Source organism: Morone saxatilis, unplaced genomic scaffold (genome assembly GCF_004916995.1).
Source record: "Morone saxatilis isolate NCDOM2014 unplaced genomic scaffold, NCSU_SB_2.0 Contig11, whole genome shotgun sequence".
NCBI classification, from domain to species: Eukaryota; Metazoa; Chordata; class Actinopteri; family Moronidae; genus Morone; species Morone saxatilis.
In genome coordinates, this window is record NW_023339663.1 from 30,861,985 (window position 1) to 30,871,771 (window position 9,787).

General features: G+C 38.9%; 1 protein-coding gene across 1 annotated transcript in view; it reads right to left on the minus strand.

The window, feature by feature from the left end:
* The window catches only part of ano1a (anoctamin 1, calcium activated chloride channel a), a gene marked incomplete in the record, with an annotated part of 64,897 nt that overhangs the window by 33,413 nt on the left and 21,697 nt on the right, over positions 1-9,787 (minus strand).

A 9,787-nucleotide genomic window follows, 5' to 3' on the forward strand; every position in this document is an offset into this window, starting at 1 on the left:
AACTTTTGACTGGTAGTATATATACCTGGCTTATGGCTCATTATTCCATAGGTGCAACAAGATGTGAATTTGAGTATGAGCTGACATTTGTGCAGGTATACTGTATATTAATATATTATAGGCCTATACTGTGTAATACCACAGTGGTTTGATGACAACAAGACCATTAATTTTATACAATTGGGAATTGCAAAACATGAATAGACAGTGCAGGATATATATCACTCTGTAGACACTGCTTTCTATTTAAATTAAATATTCCTGCAAACAACATGATTCAGCTCTCTGTTGTATGTTACTCCCTATTAGATATGAAGATATGTATGATGCACTATGCTTTCTCTGCTGGCCTCCACTGAATGTCTCTGGGGGCAGTAAAGGGTGTTAAATTGCAAGGGTGAAAGTGTATGATGCCCAGGAGTGCATTAGTTCAGTCAACCATCAGATAAATATACTGCAGAGAATCAATAGCCACCATAGACTGGGCTATGTTATCTACACCCTCCCCACCCCCCACTAAGTGCTCTCATTCTGCCACTCAGTGTAAATATTTGTTTGTGTTTACTTTTTCCGCGCCAGCAAGAGCCATGGGTTTCAGGTTGTCCATCTGTCCATACAGCCATCTGTCTCAGTCTTGTGAACGAGATATCTTAGGAATACCTCGAGAGAAAACAAAGGTCACTTTGGCATAACAAAACACGTTTGGCTATAACTCAAAACCATATTTCACAACTGGTTGGCCAAGGAATTGGTTATACTTTTGACTCAAGGATCAAAGTTCATTGTGAATTCAAAATATGTTTCTAGCCTTAATTTAAGAATAAAATCCAGGTTTCACAACAATTTGACTTCATTCTGCCTTTCACTTCCTGCCTCATTCTAAAGGGCCACATCTAAAAATGTAAGAAGAAAAACAGTTTTTCATGAGACTTGGTGGAAAGGTGTAGCATTGACCAAGGAAGAGCAAATATTTTTGGAGCATGAACCCACCATAATTAATGTGAATATTTTGCCATGACAAAACGAGGGCGGGGTCCAGACTGGAGACAGTGAACCAGGCAAAGTGAAGTACTAGTTTAAAGTAGAAAACAGATATTTCCACCTGCTTTGTCTGCAATTGTTGTTGTTACAACCACAGCATGCTTGTTAAGCTAACAGCTAATTATTACGAAAGTTGTATGTATGTCCAACAAACAATAATTAGCACAGTACGGACTTTCATCTCTCCATCTGTTGCAAATTATTAATGTACAAACATTTGTAGGAGACGGGGTTGTAATGTCGCTCTTTTGGCTGCATGAAAAATGAAAGCACTTTACCGTATTGTACTGATATGCACCTTTGGATATAAGGGCAACAGAAAGTCAAATCAAAAGAATTTCAAATACAAATGGAGATTTTAGTGGATAAATATTGTGTTGTGTCAAGGGGGGACCAAATTGTTGTAAAAATACCAGTGAAATGAAAAAGGCTATACAGACAATTTAAGACAAAAAGGGTATTCAGGTGACTATATTTTTTAGCTTGTGTTTTGGGGTTTTTCCAATAAGCAAAAATGGTTTTGCCATGTAATATATCCGAGGGTAGCAGGTTACCAACTGGTTACCAGACTGTTTCAGACAAAGAATGTTTGTTATTCAAGACATGTACTCATAAAATTGCCACTCACAACTGTGGAATTTAAAAAGGCTTTGTGTGTGTGTGTGTGTGTAAGTTCAAGTTGTGCTAGTAAAATGTATCACATTGAATTCCTTTGAAAGAGACTGCTGGCATAGTGAGCGCCAAGAATGATTGCAAGTCCCTACCTGCAAAATCCATCTACCACATACAGTAAAAACACTGGAGAAATGTTTTAACTTGCAGTATTTTGTCAATGTTAGCCTTATTTTTAAGAAGTAAAAAAATTCTTCACGTCTTAATCTATGATATTTTGTCTTTGTCCCTGTCTTGCTTCTAGCCAATGAAAAACCTTTATGCTGATGATGGCTCGCCCTTGTATTCACGGCTAGGCCCGTATATCTCGGATGGGCAGCGTCGGGTGGACTATGTGCTGGCGTACCACATCCAGAAACCCAGCAGCACACGGCGCCGGTCGTCCAAGTTTGGCGAAAACAACTTTATCCAACGGCTTCGGCGCAGCCTGAGCATGAGAAGCAGTCGAGCCCCGCTGCAGCCAAAAGAAGACCCGGAGATCGCCGCCCAGGAGCAGCGGACTGACTATCACGAGGATGACAAGCGCTTCAGGCGGGAGGAGTTTGAGGAAAACCTCCTGGAGACAGGGCTGGAGCTAGAAAAGGATGAAGGGGTAAGAAGGGGTGGGGGACTAAAACATTGAGGCTTAAGGCCAAAGCGTGCTACTATAAGTATAATTATAAGTAAAAATTTAAGATATATATATGTATATATATACACATTATTTTTAACCCCACAAACTAATGCAATCAGTTAATAATTTACTCTTTGCCCTTGGAAATAACACACCCAGTTACTACTGTAGGTCATGGTTCCTTCACATTTTCTGTTTCAAAATTCCAGACTTTTTCAGACTCCAATTTCCATATTTCTGTGTAGAATTCAGAGCATATTTGACATCTGAGTACAAATAGCTTGATTTTTATTATGCAAATAAATGGTTTAAAAATCCAACTGTTAACATGTTGCAAAATGTTTGCCAGAATATTGTGGCTAGGTAGTTTAGCTCATAAAAATCACCTTTCCCATTTGGAATCTTTAGCCAACCAGGCTTTATTATTGTCAAGCCAGTTCTTGGAAACCTTGCATTTACCCACTCCTACGTTCCAGTATCAAACATTTCTGCCCAAAGAAGAAGTAAACTAACCATGATTACCTATACTCCTTTTATTTTCCTTTAACATATTGAATAAATACTAGTGTTTCTCCCACGCTGTTTAGTCCCTTTTATAAGTACGAACCAAAAATGGTTTGAAAAGGGTAAAGGATAATATAATTTTCATGGCACCTGTGCAGCTTTGTTTATTTACTTTTGACATGGAAACAATGATTAACGCAGCCATAAAGATTTCCTAATGCAGAAAAAATAAGCAAGATAAGGACGTTTCAGATAACTACATCACTGTAGAACTCAGAAATGTTCAGACAAGTTTAATATTTAATTATTTGTTGTTGTTTTGCAACCTCATGAACACCATCCCACCACTTTGGGATGTGGAGAAGTCCTGTACCTAGAACGAATGGGCAAGAGAGCAGGTCACAGGACAGATTCAAGTTATGTGACTGATAGTGGAGAAGTGACAGGACTATATTTCCTTGGCAATTGGATCTGGTGAAATAGGGGTGGTAGTTTCATGAAAAAAACAACCCAAACCTCCTAGATTGTGGAACCAATTCTCCCATAGCTGTTTTTAGTTTACTTTAGTTAATCTGTTTAAGAACCCCCTGGGTAGATGTTAGTTTACTTTTAGATCATATAAGAAAAAAGACCTGACTGATCCAAGTTGGATATCTGTTAGTTAGCTAATTGTCTTTTTTTAGTTAATCAACTTTGAACCCATTCCAGAGCATTACTTTGACATCAGCATGTTTATTATTATATCTTATCTCCTCTAAACATGGATATTCCTGGTAGCTCTTGTGTCACTGCTGTGTATTCTCTACATGTGTGAACCCATGAACAAAAGGAGATTTGTTTTTATTACTGGGGAACTGGTTTTAGTCACTTTTCTGTAGAAAAGGCAAATGGAGATAAATTGACCCTTCACACAGTGAATCATCCATTAATATGTTCTGATAAAGGCTTTTAGCAACTCACAGGGCGGCTGTGGCTCAGAGGCAGAGCGGGTCGTCCACTAATCAGAAGGTTGTTGGTTTCAATCCCCGGCTCCTCCGCCTGTTTGAGATCCTTTGAGCAAGATACTCAACCTCGAATTGCTCCTGATGCCGTGCATCGGTGTGAATGTGTATGAATCATTTAGTTTCAGTTCGATTGCATCACTGCCATCACTGAGTGGAATGTTGTGAAAGGGTGAATGTGCACGTAGTGTAAAAGCGCTTTGAGTGGTCGGAAAACCAGAAAGGCACTATAAAGTAACAAGTCCATTTACCATTTACCGGTGTAATAACACAAACTCATCGTGTCATTAGATGTCACTCTAAATGACTTAAAATGTGTGGGCAGACTTTGGAGACAGAGTTTTCAATAGGTAGTAATGTCCATTATTTTCTTATATCAGCACAGCTTGGTGAGTTGGTTAATAAATACCACCAGAGGAAACAAAAAGCAAGCTGTGTTTACATTTTGCACTTGGTGGAGAACCAGCGTCTGAAATAGCCATACTAGCCTTTGCTAGTACCGGCACTTCTGATTTTTGTCCACAAGAGTACCCTTACTTCTTATTTCATACTGCCACCTCTGGTGAGCATGGCTGTACCCACCAATGAGGTCAGCAAGGTACTTTTTCCAAGGGGGAATACAATAAAACGTGTGAAATAAGAAATAAAAGTTAACTTTACTTTAATGCTTTGATTCATGACCACAAATCCCCCCCCTCGGTATACAAAACATTGTATACAATGCTGGTGACATACTCCTGAACACGTAGTAACTGTATCTCGAAACTCATAGCTAACTTAATGTCAAGAAGACAGCACTAGAAAATGTCCTTGTTAAAATGGATTAAAAATGCCAAAACAATTAGGATTAGGGTTCTGTTGTGTTTAGGGTTATATAAAAAGTGATCTATTAGGTCCCTCTATTAGTAATCATGTTTTCCTTCCTGACAAATTCAATAATGTTAATAATGTTGAGTGAAAGTTCCAGTCCTTTTCTTCTTTGTAAAACTAAAATAAAAACATTGAAAAGCACACAGCCACTGTTCCTCAAATATAAACTGAGAAGCAGCAGAGAAGACCAACAACAGGAGTTCTCATTATCCAGAAAAATTATTTCATGAATGTATTTAAAGAAATTACATGCCCATACAATGACTGTTTTTCAAATGCACACTTAAAATGCCCTTTAACTAATCAGTTCATAAATAGTTTTCTCTAGGAATCTAATAACTAGTCAATCAGAATTACCCTCTAAAAATCCATCAATTATGGCACAGTCAAGCCTCTATATTTTTTTAATTAAATTGTGAAACTGTTTCTTTTCCTCTTTATAATTTGCCTGTTGATTTACCATATTCCTGTTAACATTATGTTTGTCCTTGCTGTATCATGTAACTCCTGCTGCTCTAACCCTAACCCTAACCCTTTGTCAGCTATTGCTTATAATCAGCAGGCAGAACAAACCATTTCAACATGTTATATTGAAATATAGGGTAAATATATAACTATATAAAAGTAAGTCAGCTAGTTTGAATTGGTTATGCATTTCTGTATCCAGACGGGTCAGTGTGGAGCGGAAGGGTGTGAAGTGAGTCTGGCAGCGTATGAGTGGTTTTACATAACAGTAGAGGCTGCAGAGACTCATTATGCATAAATAAAGATGCCAGTGTGTGCTGAAGTAGATGCAGAGGAATTTCCTGGGACTCTTATCAGACACTCTATCAGAGTTTTAAAAGCAAAGTGCTGTTCTGACAGGTTGTTCCTATGTCAGCCAAATATGCACTGTTTAGGGGTGGTTTGTTTAAGTCATGAACTGCCCCATGTTTCAGCTGTGGGTACATAAAGAGCTTTTATAAATATCCAATCTTTTTATAAAATGCCCATTTTATAAATAGTTTTTATCAATAGTTTTTATAAATATCCAAATTTTGGTTGTATTTCAGAGTAAGATCCCTGGAATCGGTTTCTTGAAGATCCATGCTCCTTGGAATGTTCTATGTCGAGAGGCTGAATTTATGAAGCTCAAGATGCCAACAAAAAAGGTACTCCACCCATCACATCGGCCAATTTTCATGTGTATATTAACTGTAGCTTTTTCCTGCCCTGACACCCCGTGTAGTGAAAAGTGTGAAGATGAATGTTTCCTGTTCCTCTGTCCTGCAATGATGTGGCATCACATCCATTTTGAAGAAGTAGCTCTTACAAGCCTTGGAGTGAGATTTTGCTAGGTAGCCAATGGGAATAACCAATGGATATTAGTGGATTATAAGTCCAATACTGCAGATTGTCTTCTGTATTTACAAGAGGGAGCTGTGGGAATTGTCAAATTCAGAGGTATGGGATATAGGCACAAAACATCAGCTAACTCCAACCCCAAAAAATACCAGCCACATGGTTTGAACCGAACTGAATTTTTTGCTGTGGGTATTTCTGGAGAAAAATGACTGATTACATCCATAGCAAACAGGTTTTCTCTTCTTCTCTTTTTTCAACCATTGGCCGTTTAATTAATCCTGTTATGATCAAGCCTAGTGATATGTCTGCAAACTCTGAATGTGAAGAATTTGCAGTCCACTTCAGAAATAAAACTGATAACATTACATCAAACTTGTGTCATTATCAGGCTAGAAATATCAATACCTCAGAAGCTCTTTTTATGTGAGGAATTGGTCCTGGTTGATGCCGAGATTGTTATGCCCAGAGAACTCACAGGAAATAAGACCCAAATACAATACAGACAGAAGCTAGATGAGGTTAAAGGTTAAGATAAAGGTATGAGGATCAGTTTTTTTACTACCAGAAGATAAAGGTAGGGGTAGACAGGAGGTCAAGCCACACATGCAAACAAATCCAATTGGGAAAAGGCTGAGGCAGAGCCCAAAAAACAGAAACAGACAGAAATCCAAAGACCATGGAAATCACAGAACACTAGAAAAACAAAGGAGCTGGAAGTGAGGACCCAAAGGTACAACAGTGAACTGGTACAGGGGGAACGACACACAGGTAATATATAGTGATGGAAAACTAACAAGACACAAGTGAACACATCAATGCTGATGAAAATCAAACTGGAGGGAAAAAGACAAAGATAGGAAGTAAAGCAATACAGAACACAAGAGGAGGAAAACAACAAAATAAAACAGGAAGTACCACATGACTACAAAATAAAACACTAATGTTATGATAGACATTAAAGAGATGCTTGGCAAAGTTATCACTCAATAAAAACCTGCAACGCGCCTCTTAGAACCCATTCCCACATGCTTTTTTAAAACAGTTTCTAGCTTTTTTGATTTACTGAATATTGTGAACTATTTTCTTCAGATAGGTGTTTTCCCCACTGCTCTTAAAACCGGCATGGTCAAACCTCTACTAAAGCCAAACAATTTACTTACTCAACTTTATTTTTTATTTTTATTAAGCATTTGATACAGCAGATCACTCCATTCTTCACAGTCTGGTTGGTGTCTCTAGTTTTTAATTGGTTTAAATGTTATCTTTTAACTACCCGTTTTAACCCTGATGTGCTGCCATTTCCGACTTCCTGTAGGGCTTAGGATATGCGTCCTTACATGATACATATGCCTGCCAATTTTCATACATGTCCGCGAAACAGGACACCGGGGCTGTTTTTTTGAAAGTTTGTAGGGGGCGCTATCGAGCCATTTTGACACACCCACGTCAAAGACCCAGATGAAATTTAAAATGCTGCTGGATGTGTGTGCCAAGTTTCATGAGTTGGTGAGCTTTTTTAGCCCCCACAAAATCGATCAAATGTTAAAACAACAAGGTGATGCTCACTGTGTCGCTACGGCAACACGATTAAATAAAAATGTATGAGGTTCATAAGATGTCATTGTCAACATTCTAAGGGTCTTCTGACCAAATTTCAGCTAGATGTGGTCAATCTGCTGGGAGAAATACATAAAGTGCAATAAATTCCACCACAAGGTGGCGCTACCACTTTTACTGAATATTATCACATAGATCAGACAGAAGTTTGGTGCCGAATGGACGATGTATACTCAAGTTACAGCAATTCATGTGCGTCCATATTTGACTACACGCCGTGGGCACGCCCTTCAATGACAACTCACCATATTTATCACATATCATCAACATTATGGTTTGCATTTTTTGACCTAATTTCAGCTGGATCTGATCAACCTGCTAGGAGTAGAACATGAAAGTATAAAACATGATATTTCCTGTTGCCACTAGGTGGCGCTATCACTATATCTGAATATTGTCATGTAGACGTGTTCAGGGCGTCTTGGGGGCTGATTAAGAGGGACAGGGCTTAGGCATTTGGCGGCGCCCGTGTACGGGTATAAGTGAATATGTTGAGTTCTACCAGTTTCGTGAGCTGTTGAGCATGGGAAAGTGTTCAAAAATGCGGTTGAAGGCGCAGAAAAATAATAACGGAGAATTCCTACAATTACAATAGGTCCTTGCCCTGGTCAGTGCTCGGGCCCTAAATATAGAATTATATGCAGAGTCCTCCTTTTGCCTCCTCTGCAGGTTTACGATGTCAAACAGGGCAGTAATCTGGTGGAGAAGATCCGACTGTTCATTCACAAAGTCACAGCTCCTCTCCATCCCAAAGTAGACGCCAACCGGCCACAAAGTGTCAAATCCCTCTCTCACCCTTTCTCCAGAGAGAAGCAGCATCTGTGAGTAAAATCTCTGCTGAGTGTCTGTTTTAATATTTCTCATGTGTAGGGTAATTTTGCTTCGCCATGTACAGTACATACTGTAGAATCTGCATGTCAAAGAGGTTTTACACGTCTGAGCATGCACACAAATAATTTGATCCTGACCCATTTAAGGCACCAACTTTTAGCTTTTAGTTGTCACATATATACATAGTGGATCATTTAGCAGCTATAGAAACAGATATTTCAGTATATTAAAGGAAGAAAATCCTCCAAAACATTCATAATATTCTCACACTGTAGTCAGATATTGGTAGAAAAAAGTTGGTACAATGTCTTAAAGAATATGGGGGAATAATGGTAATAATTACCCAGCTGTGTAAGTTATCGTGAGACATTCTTGCAAAGTTCTGAAATGTGAAAGAAGAAACTCAAACTTGAGCTTTATCGTCCATATTTCACGATGTATCACCTCTGAGCAAAAGTGTAATTGGAAGAAAAAGGTTTACCCTCACAGGGAGTTTCATTATTGAGACAGCATGGAGAAGTAACAACCACAGAGGTGTAAATTGCACCCAACAAGTCTATCAAACTGTCTGACTGAAGAGCACGGCAGGAGAGCTGAAGCGTGACACTCTCCTGCTGCATTCTGCTGAAGCTCCCATCCCTCAGCCTTCTCTCCCCTGAGGAAACAAACATAGCTCACCCGAATCACAAAAGTAATTTGCATTTTCTTAACACTGTGTTGGAAGGTTTTGAAAAAAGCTAAATAAAACATTTACACAAAATAATTGGATTAACTTCATGACTTAAAGTCATGACTTCACTGATGCTTCTTGCTATGTCCTAACAAATGAAAGCACTTTTAAAGGCATTGATCAAAGAAGAAGAATGTCTTATCAGAAACATCAGGCTGCTGCGATGTATGGAGGAGAGAGTGGGCAGTGGGCTGCTATATTTACAGCTATGACTAACAGCTAGCAGGAGATCTCAGCATACAACAGCATACAATGCAATCTATAAGCTGAGTTTTAGACCAGAGATATATTTGCTTTTACCTACGGGGTCGCATGAGGGCTGCCTTGTGTATTCTGTGTGTTCAGCAAATGAACACAGTGGTTATACAGCAAGAATATCTCCAGCTTTAAACTGCTTACAAGGTTGCTGTCAAGCCTTGGGCTGGAGCTGTCTGGAGTGCTTGTAACATCTGCTGTGTAGTGCTGAGATGAGCCTTCTTACTTAGGGTCAAATCAAGAGGCATCACAGTTAGAGTTAACCATTGTAGCCTACTCTAGTAAGAGATGCTATGTTAACTGTGGATG